This window comes from Agrilus planipennis, unplaced genomic scaffold (genome assembly GCF_000699045.2).
Source record: "Agrilus planipennis isolate EAB-ADULT unplaced genomic scaffold, Apla_2.0 scaffold44, whole genome shotgun sequence".
In the NCBI taxonomy this organism is placed as follows: domain Eukaryota; kingdom Metazoa; phylum Arthropoda; class Insecta; order Coleoptera; family Buprestidae; genus Agrilus; species Agrilus planipennis.
In genome coordinates, this window is record NW_020438939.1 from 592,282 (window position 1) to 616,233 (window position 23,952).

The following is a 23,952-nucleotide window of genomic DNA, read 5'->3' on the forward strand; positions in this document are numbered from 1 at the left end:
TCGCTCTCAGAGACTCTGAGAGACTGAACATTTTTATCTCGGGATATGCAATTTCTAATTAATCTACAAAGAATTTTACCCCTAAAAGAGCCAGTCACTTTTAAATATCTTTAAGGTAAGCAATTTTTAAAATAACACGTCAACTTTTTTTAAAATATAAATAAAAAATCATAAACAACTGCAGCAATTCGATTTAAGTTACGCCACTGCCTGTTTTACTGCTTGTTTTACAGTCTACACATATGCATTAGGTTCAAGTTGGCTAACGCGTCATTATTTTTCACCAATAGGTATGCATATACATATATGTATATTGAGTGAAAGGGATGCTGTAGTAAAGTTTGTGAAAAATGTTCGACATAGTGATTACCCTGCAAAGCGTAAATATAAATAATGAGCAGATAAATCCGTAAGAAACATGCGGACGTAATAATATTCTGCAACATTGCAACAAACGTGAAATTACAGGTGCATACCAACCTAACAGATCGAGCACACGTACATGTAATAAGACTCTAAATGGGAGGAGCCAAACTAATTTGGAATAAATACTTTCGTTGTAGTTAAAAAAATTGTGATTAACTAAATATGGTGGTCGAAACTGCTCTTATCATGCGGGTCATACGATTTATGTACGAGAAAGTTTCAACTTTGTTTTTATTTCTTTGCATCTATCATCCGACCCTCCAAATAAAATATGTAAGATAAAGCAGACGTATTTGCACTTGCAATTTTCAGCGGTTCTAAAACGTTTTAGTGACCTTTGGACTCACTGAAGATTTGTCTGCATTCAGTTTATATAAATAAATCAACACGATTTGTAAACTTTCACATTTTTTTATTGAAATAAAATGTTTTGCTATAATAAAACTTTACCAATTTGTCTGATTGTTGGACGGTTTGTATCAGTAGAACTTGATTGCAGCTTTATATGAATTTAGAAGAGAACTGAACAATTTCGAAAACGCATTTTGCATTAACTATGTGCGATCCATAAATGCTCTTTCCTACTTTCTTCTTGATTGGATAGGAGATAGATAGATTAGCACTTTAAAATATATTGGTCCGCCTAAGAATGTGCAACCGGCAGCTAAAATAGTAATTTTTTAAAAAACACTTAAAAAAACACCTTTTTGTCGGGCTACGGAGCGCTGTAATTTTTAATAAGATTTTTTTTCTTCCTGCAACCAACGGCGCCCTTAATTTTACGTCATTATTGTCACTTTGGGCATTCGCCCCCATTTGCCCGCCCGTAGATTAGAGGCCCTGTGGTTTGTTGACCAAGATATTAGAAAGGTAAACTAAATCAGTACTTTAAAAAAAAGGGGTATTTAAACGAAGATTTGAATAATTTCCATTTATATGGGATATTATTACTTGTTGACTTAGGTTCAGAGATAGTGATTATAAGCGATTGTAAACAAATTAGACCACGTCTGTGGAGTCTAATGAGACAAATGGCCTTTTTCATTATAAGGTAAATTTAGTATAGTAAACAACGGATTTGCCAATGTTTTTTGATCTTAATATGCGGTCAAATAAATATACGACTGGTTTTCTTATTTATTATTTGAATAGACCTTACCCTGATTTGAACAAAATCCGAATGAAATGATCTCGCTCTTTCGTACTTCCTTAATTTTTAGTTTAAAAACTTCGGCGTGCGCCCCTTTTTAACCTTGTGCCCCTAGGCATGTACCTAGTTTGCCTTACGAATAATCTGCCAGTGCTATTCATGTCTCAAAAGGTGCGCTATCATCCTGTCTTCTTTTCCTTGTTGACTATCACAACTAGGGTTGCCACCTTTTCAGGCTTTACATAAAGTATTTCTCGACTAAAAGGTTCAAAACAAAATGTACTCAGCATAAAAATAAAGTATTTTATTTTTTGTTTTTAAACATACTTTTTGTTACACCTAGCAGTCAGTAACAAATTGCTGTCGCTCTTAAATACATTAATAGCCTCTAAACATGGTAAACAAATATTTAAGTAAACTAAAAGTTCATTTTTAATTAGTTTTAATGAAGCTTTATTCCTGTCGTCCCGCCACTTTGCATTCATAGCAGAGAATACTCTTTCTGTAAATGCTGAAGTGGCCGGAACGGACAGCAAAAGTGACACTACCTTGAACAGATTTGGGAAATCGGCTTACTATTTTTTCTGTGCAATATTATTGATGTAAAAATACTCTGAATTTCGAATAATCGCTTACAAAATTACGATGTTTACTTAAGGCCTTAAATAAAGTATTTTTGCGTACTTTATGTGTCTTGTAAAGTGTAACGTACGCGCAGTCGAAATAGAGTACAATACTTTATAATAAAGTACGGGTGGCAACCCTAATCACAACGTCTCATTCCTAACCTTTTCGATCCATGATTTTTTCATCATCCGCCTATAACTCCACTCCACTCGTCAAACATTTCTAACATTTTCTTTTCCGCCGCGCCCACTGTCCACCGCGTCTCGCATCTGTACTTGGATAATTTCGAATACCCTATATTGCAACAAAATGCAAAAGATAAAAGTTACTAAGTGTACATAAGAAATTTTAGTATAAAATAATAACCGCTCTCAAGTATCGTATGCGGTAAAAAATAATAAACTTGTAGGTATTCAATATTTTACTGCAAATGATTTTGTTTCCCGTTGCAAGCAGTTATATCTTAGCTGAGGTATGTGGACACTTTCCCATAAAGTTGCCTGCAACTAACGCTTTTCGACGGCATTCTCTGTTATTGTTTTGGTCGATCATTATGGACCTCTGCAACACAAATTTTATTAGTTTTTCTTTCGTCCATTCGATTCGGCAATTTTACACTTTAAAACGCTTAACAACATCCGAACAAAACTTTGACAACGAACGATTTCTAAAACGGATGTACTTTAATACGTGTGTCGAAACATTTTTACGATTCTTAAAAAAACGAGTGCCCGATAAACATTTTCTCTCTACTCGTTTATTAAATGAAGCAAAACTGTCTTCTATTTTTATTTATTCTACAAATACGAACTTCCCGTGCCACAAACAATAAGAAACCAATGAAGCGTGAACGATCGAATGGAAACCTGGTGCTGATTTTTTTATCAAAAAGTAATTAAATTTGTGGTACCTGCATAATTATCACTTTTCTGTTAGAAAAAGGAGTAGAACTGCCGAACGTAAAAAAAGATATGGTAAAACAATGATGTTAGTTATTCTATTTAAAAGATCGATTAGACTCGAGTAGATTTTTCTTTGTCCAACGATATTAACGACAAAATTCCAGGTGGTCAACGGATTGTCACTGAATTTCATTAAGTTTCTATAAGCAATTTAATAGTATAGAAGAATTTACCTAATTTACTAAATAAATTGCTACACAGCATGATAATGCGTTTATAGTCCCATATTTTTAATGTGGGGGGAAACAATTAACTTTATGAGATATAAATACTCCACCATGTTATACAGCAACGAATTTCATTTATTTAGAAGTGAGATATAACTATAGTTTAATATTGATAGCGAATCATATAACTAGTCAACAATTTAACTATAGGCGCTGCGGAAATGAAAAAGTTAGAAGCGTTCGAAATGTGGTGTTACAGGCGAACGATGAGGATACCGTGGACAGAGAAGGTTAGAAATGAAGAGATATTAGAAAGAATAGGAGAACAGAGGACTCTATTGAAGTCAATAAGAATTAGACGAGATAGGATTGTAGAACAACTTCTAAGGCATGAAGGTCCACTCAGATATATATTACGGGCAGAAACGGAAGTTAGGAGGGGTAGATATAGATCTAGATTAGACTACTGTTCGCAAATAGTTAAGGATGTGAGTTGTTCTAATTTTAGGGAAATACGAAGATTAGCTCAGGATAGCAAAGAGCGGAGGTGCGTGCCCAACCAGTCTTACGACTGACGACCTTTTGATAAAGATAATCTTAACGTACCTTATAGATAATTGGGGAACGTAGAAATGGTAAGGAACTATCACAGGGTGAGTGAAGGCGGTAAGCCGTCCCATTACCCTGCATCTTCGAGATCTTAAATTCGACTTTCGACTTCCTTATTATAATCATTGATTCTCCTATTTAAAGTTATCGTTAATCGAAACTTGTAACACTTCTGCCAAACTGATGTGTTCTTGTTCACAAGAAAAAGCAAGCACAAGCACTATATCGAAATAAGAAATAATTTAGTATAGTAATTAATAAATACTACAAATTAGAACAAACAATCTATCCTAATACAACCTTTTTTTAAGTTAAGTAGGTTTTTTATACATATTAATCTGGTGTTTTTTCTTTTTTCCTTCTGTTAGAGTTACTCAGTCCTGCCGGGTACTCGGCGCCATTATCCGGCATCCGACCGAAAAGTACCGAATCCGCGCGTCCCGGATCCAAACCGGATACCCTACCCATTTCTAATAATTTCTATGTTCAGTGAACTTTTAGCCTTACTTATATGCAGACATTCTCAGGCAATAAGCGATCAGAAATCAGAACAACAAAAAAAGTCTACACCATCTACTTGAGAAACGTCGTGCAGTCATGGTTTATTTATTGGTATTCTAGTACAATTTCCTCTTTGTTTAACGCATTGACTTTTAGATAAAATTAACCGCTTATATAATTATGAAACCCTCAAGGACCACACAACAGATGTTCTCATGTACGATAATGGAATCTATTAAATATTTTTAAACGACAACAATTTGATTTATAATTCCTTGGTTGGCAGCAGCTAATTACTTGCAGGATGTCGATTCATACATCTGCTATTCAGAACTTTGTAACCAAACAAGTTTAAATTTTAAATCAGACTTCTAATATAAGGCTCCGTCGTTGCCCCGAATGTTATTTTTATGATTTACTAGTATAGTCCATCCAAATTAAGGCGTATAGTACCACTGTCGGTGGTATATAGCATTTTATTTTATACGTAGTGGCAATCCTTAATACTATAAACTAATAATTCTGTAAGCGAACGTTTAGCAGCCACCATTACATCCTATCTATGACTTCATAACCGAATATTGACATTTAAACGCGTCGAAAGATTGGTGATTTTTAATTAGAAATGTTTATTAGAAGACAACGGCCAGGATATTGAAAGTAGGCTTAAGTTATAATTCATCCCGTAATAAAAATAAAAAGTCAAGTAAAAAACCTAGTAATAAATAAATTAGGAATATCCAAGTGTCTATTTTTGCTGTTGATTTTGGTATACTTACTGACATATAGGTACGTGTAAATTTTTTCTCGTGTTATTTTGTGATGCTGCCCCATATACTTGTAGCGGATATGTTGTGGTCGTTACAGTTATCCCTTGCAGTTACGACAGTGTTGTCTTTATAGCAAAGTGCAATTAGGACAAATTGCTTCTAATTGTCGTGCACTATCAGATGAACAAACTGTACAAATGTACGGCTCATTGCTCTAATGTGAAGAGGCATTATATCTAGTCTCCCAGTCTTCGAATGCTGTTATTGTAATGTATAGGGCGTCTTACTATTCAATATAGTATATATTTGGAATGTATGTATATTTATTTATATATATTAAGAACCATAAGAGTAAATACCTCTATGTATAAGTTAAAAAAAAATAATCAAAACCTTAATTTTTAATTGTAATTTATGCTTTAATGTCTTCCATGTTGTTTTACAATTTTTCCCTTTTAAATAACGTTTGTGCACTTATCTACGAAAAGCCAAAATAGCATATTATTTAAATAAGAAAAACCAACGAATTTGAAAAAAAAATATTACAGGTCTTATAGTGTTAATTAAATTCATTACAAAATTGTAAAGCAAGCGAAATTGTTTATTAATTTCTGTAAACTAAACAAAAACATGTCGAGTTTAGGGTCTGTTTTAATTCTCAGAATATCTACTACTGAAGCAAGTTTATAGTTGTGGATAACTCTATTGCAATTTGTACACCAGCTACAGAAGAGATTGAAGAACAATTTACAATGCCAATTTGGATGGCGGTCTCATTGTTGGCAGTGTATTACGAAAAATTCTTCTTTTTAATGGACAGTTTCACATGCAGGAAAGTTATGACAATACATTAATTAAAATTCAACATGAACTACAGAGTGCGTACGCACGACAGAAGTATTCCAAACAGACTAAAATTGCAGATTTTATTAATATAAAAAAATGGTAATTATAATTACGTAATGTCTTTTTATTATATCTACGTTTTATGTGAAATAAATAAAATGTAGTTTTATTTTATACATAAATATATTAATCACACATTCAATAATTAGGTATTAAGTACCTACTTAATAACAATGTCACCGGCTGTTACGACTATCGGCTTTTACGAACAAATATGAGTAGTCTCTTCGATGTCGTTATAACAGATTTTGACTTTATATTTGTCTACATACATTTAGGCGACGAGAAAAGGGGAACACTCTGTGCATGTAGTTTGCAGTAATGTCGCAGACGAAAACTCGTAGCACACAAAAGGCATTCAGCAGTTGCATTTGCAGAATAACGATTCAAAACGTAACAGCATGTATGTATCTCATTAGTGCAAGAGCTTCTCCGTTCGTACATATGCTGTTGCATAAACTGCGGTAATGTCTTCTTTTAGAAAACGGAAGACTCTACTTGTATGTTTATGGACCAATTCTGAGATATCTTTGTAAGGATGTAAGTTGCTGCCTTAATAGGCTCGTCTTAAATCATTAACGTTGACATTAATAGGATTCTGTTTAATTATCTGTACAAGCTCATACCTTATTTTCTTCTAGGTTATATCTACTTATATGCTATAACGTAAGCTATTAATCATCTGTGCATATATTATATTATAAAAATTTTGAACACGTTACACGGGCGGGGTGTTCTTATTGACAATAAATTTTATACTAATCAATAGTTAAAGCTTCTTCACTGACAGCGATGAAAAAATTGGCTTCTAACGGAGTTAAATTTAATACTGTTGCTGATATTCGATGGAATACTTAAAAAAAAAAGGATGGATTCGCCTGGTATTGGATCCAATTTTTTGATGTTCCTGATTTTACTTTTAGAGTAAGGAATATGTTTTTTCGAAACCATCCGGTCCCCAAATGAAATTACTTTCCGACCCCTGTTCTAGTTACTCCTAATAGTTTCATTATTCCACCTTCTAACGGAGTTAAAATTTAATCTTGTTGCTGATATCCGATGGAATACTTAAAAAAAAACAAGCTGGATTCGCCAGGTATTGGTTCCATTTTTTTGATGTTCCTGATTTTATTTTTGGAGAAAGGAATATGTTTTTTCGAAAACATTCGGTCCCCAAATGAAATTACTTTCCGACTCCTGTTCTAGTTGCTCCTAATGGTTGCTATTATTTCACCTTCATTATTTTTTGTGCCGAAAAGCGTATTTCACTAGTGTTTCGTTTTAACCGCCGAGTCACCGCGCCGCCAGTTTGTCTATGTAATAAAAGAACCGTGATGTTAAACGTTCTTGTGCAATCGTCCGTAAGGATTTCTCGCCGTTTTAACTTTCAGGCAATTCAGGGTTCGGGTGTCTCTCTTGGTTCTTTTTCGGAAAAGTTCCGCCTTTTGAGGACCGTGACGGGGCATTTACTTAAATATTAGATATAGTAGACGGCCAATCATTGATCGATTACTTACTTTATTTTAATCTTTTTATGTGTAGACTTGAATATTGTCGACACAAGCGGTTATTTCTTATTGTTCGGAAACGGTGACTTGAATCTGTGGATTTTAAAGATTGTCTTAGAAGGTGTTACGTGATCGCTAGCAAAAAAGTTTGTAAAAAAGCGAAGACATTCGCGGTTGCTTGGATAAAATAGTCTGCGAATCAATCAACCAGTCAAAACATGCACATAAAATGATTATTTTTAGTCGCTTTGATTCAGCGATCTCGGTTTGTTTAGAAGAGTACATATTACATATATATAATTATGTACGATGAATATTTAGATACTTTCAAATTATTAAGGGATTGTGTTTACGTAATCGACATATTCTGTACGAACTAATCAAAGAAATAACCCCTCCCCACCTTTGTGTGAAAATTGGGCACCATCCTATGTCCTAACATGAAGCTTTTCTCTCTTTATTCTATCCTGTTATATTTTTTTTTATCTCATTTCCTTCTTTATCCTCATATTATCCTCACATCAATTCTTCCTACCACAATAATATCCTGCTCATTGTTCCGTATTCATTAAAGGTAAAACGGTTTTAGGAGGCGGTGTAAAAACCAAATTCGAAAAACTATCTTGAAACAATCTAAAGCTCCATATTACATTTTACGGCGAAAACAGTGCAGAAGAAATCTAAAATCTTTTTTTACTTAGGAATCTACCTAGGTAATTTTTGAAAGCACATTTTTGAATGTATACTATTTTGTATAATTTTTCTAAATCAGCTTTAGGTACTAACTCTACCAGAAGGCCCCCGCCTATTTGTTCCCATGGATCCCTGATTATAAAATACGATGCTGAGACTACATACAATTTCTCAATAATAATAAAAAAAGGCGCTAAATATCTAAATTTAATGATAAACCGATCTAGTCTCATATTTTATTTCTTTGGTCTTTGTTTTGGTCTTGTATGAATTCTTTTAACTTTGTTTTCAATCAGAGACAGCCAAGTCTTTGAATATTATCAGCAAGACTTCTATGGTTTTATATTTGGTTTTAATTTTGCAAGGTAGTTTTTGGGCTCAGTGGCTGACAGATAGTCAAACAACTAATTGATTATTAATCATATTTCACACCAATTGATACTAAATCAATCAAATCTCTTTGATGTGTAATTGATAAAATTAATTGAATGTAGAAAATGGGATGCCAAAAAATAGTCCCAAAAATTCATCTCGTCCAATGTCTTGGAATAGTTGGACAGTAGGACTAAGGAAGTGAATCCAACAACCCAACGCTTTATGTTTAAGAAGCTCATAATAATCAGTCAGCCAACTATGTCATTACATTTTTCGTTAGAGCAACCTCTAGGTCAATTTTGTCCATGGCTATTCTTGGTCTAGTACATTTAAATCTGTTGGTCATTCTTACAGGGTTGTTTTAACAGATGAAGTCTCGCTTTAAGTTTTATTAAGTATGTATTTTAGGCAAGGCTTATTCTGAATTCTAGTCATCCCTATATTGGATTCCTTAAGGAATCTTGGTCTATTTCATTCAAAAACGAATGGAACCTGCCCATAGTATGTACCTGCAGTATGTGTTAATGTTCGGTACACTATTGATTTTGACCTTCGCCCATTTTTTATAGCCGTTTACGACCTCAGCACCGAAAGGTTCACTAAAACACAGATAGCGATCGTAAACTTTTGAATATAACCGTTAGCAATGTTCCGCGGCCCAAGTCGTTTACACTCTTGTTGTACTGCGTCCCCGTTCCGGTTTTTGCAATGCCGCTGTCGAACCGCCTCCGCCACCATCTCGGTAAGCTTGTATAATAAATTGTTCTGTCAGCGCCAACTATTTTATTCGGAAACAATGAGACCATCAACGACGATAGCGGCACGCGGTGATTTTATAAGCGAGAGCTTTAGCCTCCTTATTTACTAATAATCACGATTGGTTTGGACTGTTATGCCTGCACGTATGTATTGTATTATGTACGTCGATAATGATTTTATTGTTTACTGTTCTTTATGTTCTAATCGTAATTTCAGTAGGCACATAAAGTTCTTAGACATAAAATTCCAAAACAGTAGACCATTCCACGACAGACAAGAAAACAAGTGGCTTTGGTTCGCCCACTGGGGGTTAAGTCAGGATATAAGTGTATTACAATTTCATAAAATTATAATTTTATTACTTAACTGTAGTAAGGACGACACGCAAAAATCGTGAAGCGTTTCACATTTTTCCGATCCGACAGGACTTGAACTTGACGAAGCTCTGGTACAAACTAGAGTGGGTAGATCAGCTTGCGAGTTTCTATAATTTAAGGAGCCGGCCCATAGGTTCAAACATAATGGGGAGGTTCTCAAAGAGAAACCAGACCAAGAGAAGTCCCTGAAGGAGGGAAGCAGCTCTTTCAGTACTCAGGGTGACAGAGATCACAAGGATCGGTATGGCACTCTGATGCACGATACTGCGATGAGGAAAGCAACGGGAAACCATCACATCATGTTATCTCAATAAAAACACACCAAACAAGAATGATGGCGTCCCCTGTGGTAAAGCACTCCGGACGTAAATTGGTTCCCCATTCGGATGTCCGGGCGGGGACTACTTCGGGGGATGTCATCAATAAGTGCAATAGCGAAAGGTGCAATATTTCACGAGTCGGAGCGTGGAATGTTAGAACCATGAAGCAATTAGAGAATTTGAAAGTTGAAATTAATAGGCTAGAATTAGATATAGTAGGTATTAGTGGAGGTGTTACCGATGAATGATGGATAGAGGAGGTTAGAAATGAAGAGATATTAGAAAGAATAGGAAAACTGAGGACTCTATGGAAGTTAATAAAAAATAGGCGAGATTGGTTGGTAGGACACCTTCTCAGGCATGAAGGTCTAGTCAGAGACATATTAGAGGCAGAAACAGGAGTTAAGAGGAGTAGAGATTAGACTAGATTAGATTACTGTTCGCAAATAGTTAAAGATGTGGGATGTTGTAGTTTTAGGGAAATGCGAAGATTAGCTCAGTACAAGAAAGAGTGGAGGTGCAAGTCCAACCAGTCTTAGACTGACGACCTTATGATGATGATGATTTACTACTCATGATCGGACAATTTTTCAACATTCCCCCCATATGAGATACTTCTCCTTACCTCTACCCTCCATACAAGATACGTACAGGCAGAATGAATGTCACCAGTATCATATTCAATTACGCTTTTGGCACGACATCCTACAAACAACATTAATGGGGTTGTGCACAACTTTGTGTGCCTCACTGTATCTACTTAACCCACGCATTTTGGGAACAATAAATTTTCCTTTTTTTGTTTTGATAGCTTGTTGAAACTTTTTATGTTCATTTATATTAGTGTAGTTTTAATTTCGTCCTGCACGGGTTTTTTTTTCGTAGTAATTTCAGAAATACGAAGCCAATTTACACGTAATTGTTGTATTCACAACCATCCGAAAAGTTATACCTCTCCATAATTGTTCTGTCCGTCATGTTATGGTTTTACTGCTTCCATCGGCATCGTACAACCGGTTTTTAATGATAAGTTGTAAATGTGAAGGAACCATGTCTTGAAGCATTTATTTTATGATTATGTCTTTGTAATTAATCCAAAAATCTCTCATCATGGTTTACCTCTGTTCATCTTGTATAAATTGTACAGTGTGCTACCAATAAAGTGCAGTAAAACTGAAGTATTTAAATAAAACAATTAAAGGATGCACAGCAGTCCAACTGATATTATAATCATTAATCTAGTGCTCAATGATAAGGTTGCCCTCTCTTCAGTATTCTACCTTTACATATTGTTTTTTATTCTCAAATTTTACCTTCATCGCCTCAAGAGAAGTATAACACTAATTGTTCTTGTTCGTTTTTTCATAATTTAGTTTCAGCTTCAGTTGAGTAGCAAAATTTTTGTGAATTTAAGCCTTGAACATTGTTAGAACGTTCTTTTGACCTTGATGGTTTGGTTTGCCAAGGAAAATGGCTTCTGGTTAAAAGGAGTAATAATACGTTTGGCAATCCTGACTACAGCAATTGGTCACGCAACCCGAAATTGTCGAAAGGATATTAACCGCCGAAATTCCTGTTTTATAATTGTAGTTCTCAAAGTTTGAAACGTGCACTCCCTCGTTAAATCAGCAACGGATCAAAAATCGAAAAGCAAAAAGGTTTCGATTGGGTGACATCTATAGTCGAGCAATATTGTGGAACAATTACATTTGTAACTAAAAAACAAAATTAATTTGAATTGTTAAAATCTTTTATATAACTCATCCTAGATGTCCGCCTGTCTTCCTCCAAAATTTTGGAGCGTCTTCATAGAAATTAAATCGAAAACGAAAGGAAATGGGAACTACCCTCGGAAAAATCAACAAAATCAACAAAAGTTGTCCAACTCTACATAAAGAACATAGGTATGAACTTTCAATGGTTACGGTCAGAAACTTTTTTAAGTACGAAAAAATGGAAAATTGTACATTTATTTATTGTATTCCGTCCACTTGATGAAACTTCTGTTCAAATATAATAAAAACATGTTTGTTTTTCAAAGGTTACTTTTAGCTTTCATAATAGACACCATCACATTTCGTTTGGCTTGATTTTTTTCCTGTTGGACCCTTATCAGTATCCATAATGATCCAAATTACTCGCACATATCTAAACAACAATATTTGGACTGTGTAATATTTCAAGACACTATTATTAGCATGTACCGTTTGGTTCTATAGGAGCTTGTGACAGACAAACAGACAGACTGACGACAGATGCGGCACGACAGTGAGCTCACACAATTGTTTCTTTTTTATGACGTTCCGGTACGTAATACCAAATAGAAGTGACAATTTATTTATAATAGAAAAAGCCTACAGTTATTGCGGAAATTGAAGAAAATTATGGTCATCAAGTTCGCTATTTTTCTATATTTTTCACAAATTGAAATACTGTTTTTAATGTCCTCTTTGTGTTTAATTTTATCGTATAATTCTATCTTGATTTTAAGTACCAATTCCCTAACGAATTTTTAATTGTTTCAGGTAAGCGATTGCTTCATCCTAGCATTGCGTGCTATAGAGTAAGAAACGTCTGTTAGTAAGTATAACTTCATATACCGACATGTACAAATGTCCCCTTAATTACCTTAAATACGTAAACATCAACATGGCATAGCATCTGTTGCTCGGTAGAAATAATTTTCCCGGAAAATGTATCATTATACTGTTACAGGCTGATATTCAAAAAACAACTCCTTCGTTTCCTTCAATACGGAAATGTAAAGGCACCGGCATACCGTGGAAAATTATTTACTCTTTAATTATTAGATGATTACTGTCCACACGAAATGTTTAAAGAGACTCGTTGAGATGAGAACACGATGTAAATGTCTTACCGATGAAAAGTTGTTGAGATGAAGAGTACGAATCGGTAACAGTTAATTGAGCCTTGACTAGAATTAAATGGGTATAGCGGGTTCAGTGTTCCAAGGTACAGCAGCTCAAAGATACCTATTATTAAATATTAAATTGTAAGCATACCTACACAGATACCTTAGTGGTTCTACTCGATTACGTGTTTCCGTTCTTGCATGCTCAATAATAGCAAAATAGCAAACGGTAGTCCCACTACGAATCTAAATTAAAAATTGATTAAAATAACTGCAAAGGTACGAGGGTGCGTTTTTAAGTTCGCGGAATGTGCAGGTAGGTCATTATTGAGGATACTTACCCGAGTCATTACGAATTAAGCAACTCATTATTAGTATAAATACTAAGTTTTATCGCAATTAGGTCAGTACTCTTTGAATTCTATTGTCAACGAAACAAGTCAAACGGGAACAAATTGTGAAATATAGAGAAAATCTAGTACCGCGCTGAAAATCAGGTCAAACCGTACTGGAAGAGATGTCATCCGTTCACGGGGACTCTTTCCCAGGTAAAACCATGGTTTAGAAATAGCATACCCTCTTTAACCAAGGCAGGGACTCTCTTGAAAACGACCCACTATCAGGCCGACCGATCGAGGTGATCACTCCGGAAATCATTCGAAAAGTCGAAAAATCGATAGTAGAAGATATGTCCGATTTAAGAAGAAACAGCTCGCAGAAATGGTAGGAGTATTTGATAAAATCATTTTTAAAATTCTTCACGATCATCTTGGCATGACTAAAGTTAGCGTAAGATGGGTGCTGAGTGTTCTCGCGCGTTTTTGGATCTATAATGAAGATAAAGATGGAGTGTTGACTCGAATTGTTACTGGGGACGAAACTTGGATTCATCATTATGAACCTGAGTCCAAACAGGACTCTATGCAGTGGCACAAAAAAGGCATACCACCTCCCAAGAAGTTTAAGGTGTCACAGTCGGCTTGGAAAATCATGGCAACAGTGTTTTGGAACTTAGACGGGATCCTATTGATCGATTATAATGATAAAAATTTCTCCATAATCAGAGATACCATTTCTATTCCTAGAGCTGTTAAAGAAAGCAGTCAAAGTTAAAATAAGAGGAAAATTGACCAAAGATGTCGTCCAATGTCAAAAGATAATCTGTACGATTAAGATCAAGGTTTAACATATAACACTAGGATCAAGATTATCAGAATGTAAAAAGGTAATTTATAAGATCAAGGCCAATGTTAAACCTATAAGATCAAGATAAAGACTTTATCTATCGGAGTAAAAGTAAATCTTTAAGATCAAGACTAATGCTTAACCTAGAAGATCAAAATGAAGAATTAATCTGTCATACCAATTAATGAAATTATGACTGTTAATGATAGGCAGATACAATAGTCCCACTCCTGATGAAAATCAGTGCGGTGCCTATTCATTCATAAAATGGAATCAAAAATTGTTGCAGTAAATTAAATCATAGAATTTGTATACAATTAACAATATCCACTAGGTATTAACTATCAACGATGGTCTAGCTAGACGGCGTGGTTAAATTCGAACAAACACTCAGGCGTCTGTTAACATTCAAGTATAATTAGTAAATGACCATATCCAAGATTCATATATTGGCGTACGTTTACATTTACCGATGTATGTCCGATTTAAGCAGAGTATGTAATTAGGCAACGAAATTGATGATTGTCTATATACATCGGTGACAGATACTAATACTGGACAGACCGTAATATGTTTATAGTATATGTGTATATTTATATCATCGTATATATTCTCATAAAATCCTTACAAATGTTTTCCTAGGTCTGTTATTCCGTTAGCTATGTTCATTCGTTGGTAGCAGCCATGCATGTAGCGTAAAACCTATCGATTGGTATCATTTTTTTTTCACTTTTTATGGTCACCAAAGGTAGAAAATAAGAATCATTAAATTAAGTTGTTCAGCTATAAAACTTGAGTTGAAACAGTTCAGTAACTTTACGTGAAAAAAACATTTCATAAAATATAAGCGGTAACTTTTTACGAGATCAGACCATTTATCTCATTTTTAAATAAAAACCTATACACTCTTTTTGTCTGAGTAATTTCTACTTTGAAACCCATGTCAAACTCACACCTGTCGTTGAAACTTTTGAAAAGCATAGCGGAAGCAAGTATGCAATCTTATTCGAAACTATATACTTATACATATGCCAGTAAAATGAATAGTATAAATCACAGTTGCACTTGAACCAGTATTAATACAACCTAGTCTTAGGAATTTAGTAGAATGAGAAAATATTTTCGAAGCGGAATATGTTTTAAAATGTGGAAAAAGCGTGACAGAAACGGTTGGCGATTCAGTGAGCTTTCTATCGTACTTCACTGCAGACATTAGATTTATTAGCAAATCCCAATTGAAAGATGGAAATTTTGTTAAGCAGACTTCCGGAAAAAGTGCAAGAATTTAATAGCAACATTTTCTTTATGCCAGAGCCGGGCAAACTTTAACTTCGCAGGAGCCGCTACATGAGGTTAGTTTGAGTCACTCCATACCTCTCGCAACTTAAATAATACCTACGAAAATTTTCGTTACTAGGTTCGCAAAACTATTGGGTTTGGCTATGGAAGAGGGGACTCACCTACGAAATGGAAGGGATAAGGAAAGGAAAGAATCATCTCACTTGCACTCGCAGGATCAATGAGGATCTACTTGGTTAACCTTGAGGAGCACTCGGGATGCAAAAGAGCCGAGTTTGCCCGGCTCTGCTTTATGCAACCAAAGCTGGAGTTAGAGGGACTAAGTGCGGCAAAGGTACTCTGGGCCTGAGCTCCCAAATGAAACCCGCCAACGGGAATGCCTAACTTAATAGAAATCAAACGCAACACCTAATAATTTGGAACAAAGGACCTGTGCGTTGAGGTCTTCTCTGAATTCCGTAGTCGAACAAGCATTATTGCTGTTAAGAAGACTTAGAGGTAGAAACAAAAACTTCACTTGAACCTTAAAGGAAGTAGATCTAACCTAAGGTCTCTAAACGCTATAACCTTAGGTCTTTAAACGCTTTGTGGAATTTCGGGTGTGCATCTTTTATTAGTAAAGTTCCACAGTACTCCAATTCATATTCTTGTAAATGATATATGAAAAAGACTTCGGCTTATCATATTGTATACTTTCTCACTCGCAAGTTATCTGTTATTCAGTGTGTTACCTAATACTCTTCGGTTACTTTTAAGGATGTTTGGAAGGTACAATCGGAGACAAGAGTATATAAAATNGGAACATTTTTAACTGACTTTTGACAGTGAATATGCCTTGATTTCAATTTCGAAACAAAAAAATATTTAGTTTTAATCTCTATCAATAATGAGCATAAAACTTTTTAATATGTTTAAATAATAATTAAAACATTAAAATTGCATTTAATTCAGACAATTGTAAATATTATCGTTATGTTATCAAGTAAAAACGAGATTTTCAGCTAATTTTTCATTTTTTCCTTGATAACCATTTAGTGAATTTGAATAACCTTACGCTAAAATGATTCTCCAGAGTTCAAGTTACTTATTATAAAAGTTTGAAATTTCTAGTAGCTCTTTTTCTGTTAATAAAAATAAATTTAATCTGTTCGGTTAAGGAATCTCCATAAAATGACGTGTAAATTTACAATTTTTTAAAATTTCAATAACTTTTTAACGGTTTAGTAAATCGATTTGTAATTTTAACAGGAGTTTTAGAATTGAATGAGGAACGTTCTTCCAAATTTTTATTTGTCTCGTAGCATTTTGACATACCTCCCAAACATCCTTGAATTTACAATAGAATATTTCACTCACCAGTTCCACAATCAGAGTAAACGCTGCAATAACTTTTTAACGGTTTAGTAAATCGATTTGTAATTTTAACAGGAGTTTTAGAATTGAATGAGGAACGTTATTCCAAATTTTTATTTATCTCGTAGCATTTTGACATACCTCCCAAACATCCTTGAGGTAAAAATAAAAAGCATTAAATCGACCATTTTTTATGATAAATATAAGATTTATACGAGGTGTTGGTAAAAGTTCGAAATTCCCAGAAGTCGGCAAATTAGTTGACCAACAAACAGGCTGTTCGTTTTACCTGATTTTTCATCGACGACTGCCTACCTACCTGCGCCTGGGTTCCACTTGCCCATATCGGCTGGGCTTTAATACCTGCACATGTATAAGTAAACGCGCTGTTGTGTATATGGATGGGAACGGACGTGGCCATCTGTCAGGCCTCGGCGGATTTTGTCGAGTGTGTTCCCGTATTTGTCACTGCCAACCGAGACGTCGTCGAGTCGGTAGCAGTATTCGTTCATTAACATGTTCTTGTCGACTATCTACAACCACTTTGTCAAAGTCTATCGAATCGGCTAACTTAATTTAGGACAGATCGTGGAGCGCAAAAGTCTCGTTAGTATTTTTCACTTTCTGTAACAAGATCATCTACAAATCAGTCTACTTACTGAAGGAGAAGTAATCGAAATAAATCTCGGTCTTGGTCCAAGTCCACAATTCCAATGCTATCAAAATTGAAACTTATTCTGAGGGATCAAGAACAAAACATAATCTTCAAAACCAACATCAAGACTTAATTTGCAAAACTACTGCCAAGAGATAATCTATACGATCAAGATCAAGGTTTAATATATAACACTAGGACCAAGACTATCAGAATATCAAAGCCAATGTTAAACCTATAAGATGAAGATAAAGACTTTATCTATCAGAGCAACAGTTAATCTTTAAGATCAAAACTGGTGCTTAATCTAGAAAATCAAGATCAAGACTTAATCTGTAAGACCATGCTTACCTTGTAACATCAAGGTTAAAACTTAATCTGTCGGACCAATGTCAAGAGATACCTAATCTGTAAGATTAAGACCATGTTTAACCTATAAGATTAAGGGCACGACTGAATCTGTAAGACCAATATCAAAAGTTTTTCTTTAAAACCAAGATCAATGCTTAACCTACGACATTAAGGTCAAGACTGTAGACGATATTTAACACATAAAATCAGATTTTAAGAGATGATCTCTTAAATCACAAAATCATGCCTCAAAATCTTCTCAGCACATCAACATATTAAAGTAACATTACGCTAATTTGTTTCGTTTGTGGAATTTATGGAAATTTCAAAATGTCGGAGCTTTTCTTTCGGAAAAATCGAATCGAGAAGCTTTTAACTCTTCTAATTCCACTTTAACACTTTAAATTACGAAGTACAAAAATAGTTTACAGACCGCAATGTTTATTTCGCCTTATAGTAACTTGTTCAGGTTGATGAAGAACTTCTTTTGTGTAAACATTGTGTTTATGATTCATATAAACTAAGTTTTTTCAATTAAATTAACTTAAATTTAATCTGAAAATCGAAGTTTTAGTAGTTTTTACGTCAATCAGTTATAAATAAAAAGAAACCAACCCCTCTTACAGTTTTAAACAGATGAGATTCATTGTCAGTTCGTTTGTGTATCAGTGTCAGTTAAGTTTCGAGGCTCCTCCTGGTGGTAGCGAACGTTATGTCCATTAGCTGACAAAATTATCCTTTAAATCTCCGTATCACGAACAGAAAATAATAAAAAAGGACAAAAGAAAAAGCTGTTCCTGTTTATGCAGAAGCACACGCTGCTAATGCCGCCAGCGAACTTTATGATTTATCGCCCTAACCGATTGCCGACCTTCTTGCAGTTGTAGTTCGTTGTTTTGCTTCGTGAAACAATTACATCCTGGAAAATTGCTATTCCACACATCTAGCGGCGAACTTTCCTTGCTCAAGTACATCGCGCAAACACGCCTATAAATATATATTACCGTTAAAGGTGTGGAATTATAAGTAACCCGAGTGCGTAATACGTGATATAAACTTTTATTTTGTTTTTGTCAACGTACGAGTGAAATATGAACCTATCAATAAATAATAATTATTTTATTCCACTAGAAGTTCAATGGTCCATGACAAGATTCTTACCCGAGGCAACTAATTTTAATGTCATTCAACTCATAAATAATAATTAGCATCCTTTTTTTACGTATTATTTATTTTACTGTTTTATAACTCCAGAATCAATGCTGACACAGTTTAGTGAATAATTTTGAAGTAAAAACGAAATTTAGACCACTATTTATACACGGCGGTAACTCAATAGATTTTTGATTCAATAACAATATTTGCGAATTCAAAAATTAACTCAATTTACTAGAACTTGTATTTTATATAAATACGCGTACCTATGTATTTGGAGTAACTGTACAGGAAGACATAACATAATAAAAGCAGGAACTCTATACATTTTGTTTGTTTTGAACAATATGAGAAATAAACATTGTATATCTAATATCTAAATATTTCGGACTTATCATTCCAACAGTTTCAACCTTATTCAGTTTAGTCAAAAATGTTTAAACAAAAGAAGCACAAAGCAGAAATTAAATCCATCCATTATATTATTAATACTAATTTTGAAGCTAAGTCATGAAGGCTCAGAAAGCCTGATGGTAGGTATATAAGATAAAGATGGTCAGAATCTGTTTTGACTGTAATTTCGCTAAAAAGAAAAATATGTTAACATATAAGATATTAACATAGCTCGAGTTTCTACGTCAGTGTCTGAAAAATGAAGTAAACCTGACTGTAAAATTAATAGTCATCGGTGTTCGCCTACTACGACGATATTAATAAAAGAGTAACGAAGCTATTCGAAAAATTCGGCGATGGTATCCGAAAGCGTCGTGCGTTCATCTTCAGCCGTCTTCGTTATCCTGCGAATCTAATTATTTCGTTAAAAGCTTCGCATACCGGTGACTTCAATGCGCGGTGAAGACGGATCCCGGCGATCCGAGGTGCCACTTTCGGCCTTCGCCGAGCACAACCGATCCATGTGTCCGCGCGCCGCAGCAATGGCCGCAGTTTCACGGGCCGATTGTAGCCAACCTCACGTCTCTTCGCGTAAACTAACTTAACGTAAGCCGCGATCGCGTAGTCGTGTGAGTTACCAATTGTTTCGACGTACTTAAGTTTGTCTCATCGGCGCACACTAGATAGTGGTCGGTTTTAATGTTATCTGGTGATATCGGCGCGTGTTTGTTATTCTGCTTTGATAGTGAATGTGAAATTTTGTGCAAAAGAATAAGTGTGTTTTGTGTTGCTTTTTGTGTATTGTGTTATGTTATCGAAATCGGTTCAGTTGGAAGAGGAAACAACAGGTGTTTATAATTCACCCCTTCTTTGTTAACTTCCGCAACGGGCATGTTGCTGAGGGGAAATGGAATTATTATTCGTACTTGTACCCATTTGTGTGATTTGTACTTACTCGTTATAGTAACGTCTCTTATTACTCATATAATATTATGACGATTTGGTTGATGATCCTTGATATAACAACAATTTTTTTTGACATAAAACACGTGGACTTAAATCCCTAAAGTTGTCTAAATTAAGTCTTCAATCCGAAGAATAATATCGAGTAAAAAATGTAGGCATTTAAATCATGCAAAATACTCTCTCCCTGTTTTTGGAAAATTTTATATCTATAGATAATAAAAAAGCATTATAGACACTCTGCTGTATCATACCCATAAACTTAACCCATTGTTTAATAATATAAACTTCAAGTCAGTATTTTTCATAACGTATTTAAATACCACATTATACAACTAAATAAATAAGCTCAAGCGACAACTTTTTTTAAACAATTTAAATGCGGTATTTAGAAAGGAAACCCATTTCGAGGTAACTTACTTTTACTTGTGTTATAGTAAGAAGTAAGCAATTTGTTTTTTATAACTTTATTGCAATTTCCGTTCACTAATTCTTTTGAGTTAATTCGTTTGTATACCTATATCAATTAATTTCATTTCATGTTAATGCTAAAATTTTTGTAGTAGTTTTCAGTTATTGTTCAATATTTCAGAACTGTTCACAGTTACCGTTCCAAATTTTAAAAATACAAATTAACCCTTATGCGCAAAAATTAATATCATCTCAAAGGAAAATAGAATTACATGTTAACTTTGGCATTTTTTAAATTGAAAATAAAAATTAAAAAAACAATACAATAGAAACTGTTTATGTACAAAAAATTAATTGTTAGGAAGAAGAAATACCTATAATACAAGAAACAATTACTGATATAGATATACATATAACATAGTGTTTAGATAATTAAGTTATTATTAACCTTTTGCAAACGCCTTCAAAAAGGAGTTCTTATAATTTAATTCTTACGAACAACTGTCGAAGTGGTAAAGCCAAATTTATCATTAAATCTTTTAAATGAAACAGAGAGAAGGGTTTAGTGTTACATTTCAGTTTTCAACCTGTTTACTTTAAGTCTAATTCATAAAACAAACTCAAATCTGCTATCATATTAATACCTCTATAGAACACTGACTAATCTTCGAATATATTGCCACACATACGTTTTTTAAATTATCAAAACAACATTAACTACCTCCCGTTATACTTCTAGAAAGGTAAAAGTTAGAAGCCAACACCTTAAAAGTAAATTTACTGAGTGATTTCGGCTCTAAATTCGGAAAGAAACTCGGAGACATCAACGAGGCGTTAGAACACAAACCCGTCTAAGCGATGCTATAGAGAGCATGTATGTGGGCTACCTTATATGTTCTTTGTTATAGTTTATTTTTACCTTAATAAGGAACTTGTTTCATTATTTTGCGCATAATTTTATGGCTACTGTATGACATTATTTTCTGATAAATGTCTCCCTTTTATTAGATATACAGCTTTTAATATACCGAGTAGTTCATAAAAAATAGAACATAAAAAACTGAAGAACAAACAAATAAAAAACATGAAACAATAGCATGCCTTATCAAAACGTTGATATCTATATAGTTCAGTTTAAAAAATAAATTGATTTTTTTATTGTTAAACAGTAATTTAGCAACTGGCGTGAATGTTTAATGTTATCGTTAGCGAGTAATCCATTACATTAAATTCATACTTAGTGTTTACAATTTTGTTATTTTACTTCGCACAATTAATTGAAAAATAATTTGATAAAGGGTACTTGGAAGGCCCATAGTTTTATTTTAGTCGCGGGTACGAAACAGACAGTGGGCACGGCGGAAATGAAAAGGTTAGAAGCGTTCGAAATGTGGTGTTATAGGCGGATGATGAGGATAACGTGGGTAGAAAAGGTTAGAAATGAAGAGATATTAGAAAGAATAGGAGAACAGGGGACTCCGTGGAAGTCAATAAGAAATAGGCGAGATAGGTTGGTAGGACACCTTCTCAGGCATGAAGGTCTAGTCAGAGACATATTATAGGCAGAAACGGGAGTTAGGAGAGGTAAAACCTAGATTGGGTTACTGTTCGTAAATAGTTAAGGATGTGGGTTGTTCTAGTTTTAGGGAAATGCGAAGATTATATCGATTGAAAGGTCCTGTGGTCTAAAAAAAGAACTAACTCGTCTTCATAAAAGATTACATGCACTTACCTTTCTTAAATAGAAGTGCTATCGAAAAACGAAGAAAACTGTTTTAATAAAACATGAAATTTTCTCCAACGAATTCTAGAGTATACTGGGATTAGGGGTAATGACATACGTCACCGGGTGGAAAAACGTGTAGAGTGAATGAGAAACAAATTTGCGCGTGAGTCGTAAAATTGTTTATTAAAATCATAAGCATTCAACAAATGAAAAATTTTTGGATAAATAATGGAGTTCGTAGTTTTCTCCTCATGTGAAATCGAATAAAACAATGGTAAACGGGTGTAACAAAAGATGACCTTTGTTTTCATTACTTCCTGATGGAAGCCAACTGTTTCATATCTAGGTAGATATACCTATATGAAAGCTATATTTGGAAAATTAGAGAAGAAAAGTAAACGACGCTTGTATGAAATCAATTCTTAGTTGGAATGCAAATTTCTTCATGTCTATCACAATTTTATTATTAAGAACTTACAGGTTACTATAATATATTTGCAATATTCGTCTAAACTGATTTTAGATTTATACGTCATCAATAATTGCCACTAACATTTATTTCATGCGATTGGTTTTTTAAAACTGATGTTTCTAAACAGTAGATAGGTAGGTACTAGAATTCAGAAAATCTGTTGTTTTTCCAAAATTCGTAATATGACTAGAATTAAAAGCACGTTTACCTTCATCAGACTTCCTAGTGCTAATCATTTAATGCTAATTAATCCTGATAAGTGTTTATCATTTTGAAGACGAACTATTAGGAATAGAAACGAAAAAATAAACATGAGTTGAGTTGTAGGACTAGATTAGATTAGATTACTGAATACGTTTTAAAAAAATTGGTCTGAGCACATTTTGGTCGGTGCTAATACGACTAACTTCCCATTAGATAATACAGTTATTGTAAAGTACATTCGTTTCTAAAGTTTGAAAAAAACGCGGCACAATAATAAATAACAAACAATGTTTGAGAGTTCGTCATTTTATAAACCCATAAGAAACAGTATTTCGTCTGAGAAAACCGAATTGATAGAGTACTTGCATCAGTCAATTGGTAAATACTATTTTTTATTGTTTATCGATTGTTTATAACAATTCATTTTGTTATAAACAAATTTTTATTATAATATGTTATTATAATATGTTATTCCCTGTCTTGAATAATGATATTTCGTTATTATTGATTCCGTAACTTCATTGTTGTGATTAGATTAGAACGTATTTTAATTAAATTGTTTGTAATTAATTCGTTTTTTTTTTTATAAAAAAAAAACGGCTTGACCGATTTCGTTCAAATTTCTTTCAGATCTTCATTATGATAATATCTTTCGAAAAAATTTTGGTTGAGGGCGATATCTCAATCCGTTCTTGAGATATCGAAAACGAAAAAAATGCTGACATACGAACGTACGTACATACGTACGTACGTACGTACGTAC

At 34.0% G+C, this 23,952-nt stretch overlaps 1 protein-coding gene across 2 annotated transcripts in view; it reads left to right on the forward strand.

Annotated features, from left to right (window-relative positions):
- Positions 1 to 19,939: 19,939 nt before the first annotated feature.
- LOC108733536 (protein espinas) overlaps positions 19,940 to 23,952 on the forward strand; it is a 137,797-nt gene continuing 133,784 nt past the window's right edge. The window contains exon 1 of one of the 2 annotated variants that reach the window (XM_018464716.2): positions 19,940 to 20,261. The gene's annotated coding sequence lies outside the window, so the exon portion shown is untranslated. The remainder of the gene's footprint in view (positions 20,262 to 23,952) is intronic. The other variant, XM_018464715.2, reaches the window with a different exon arrangement.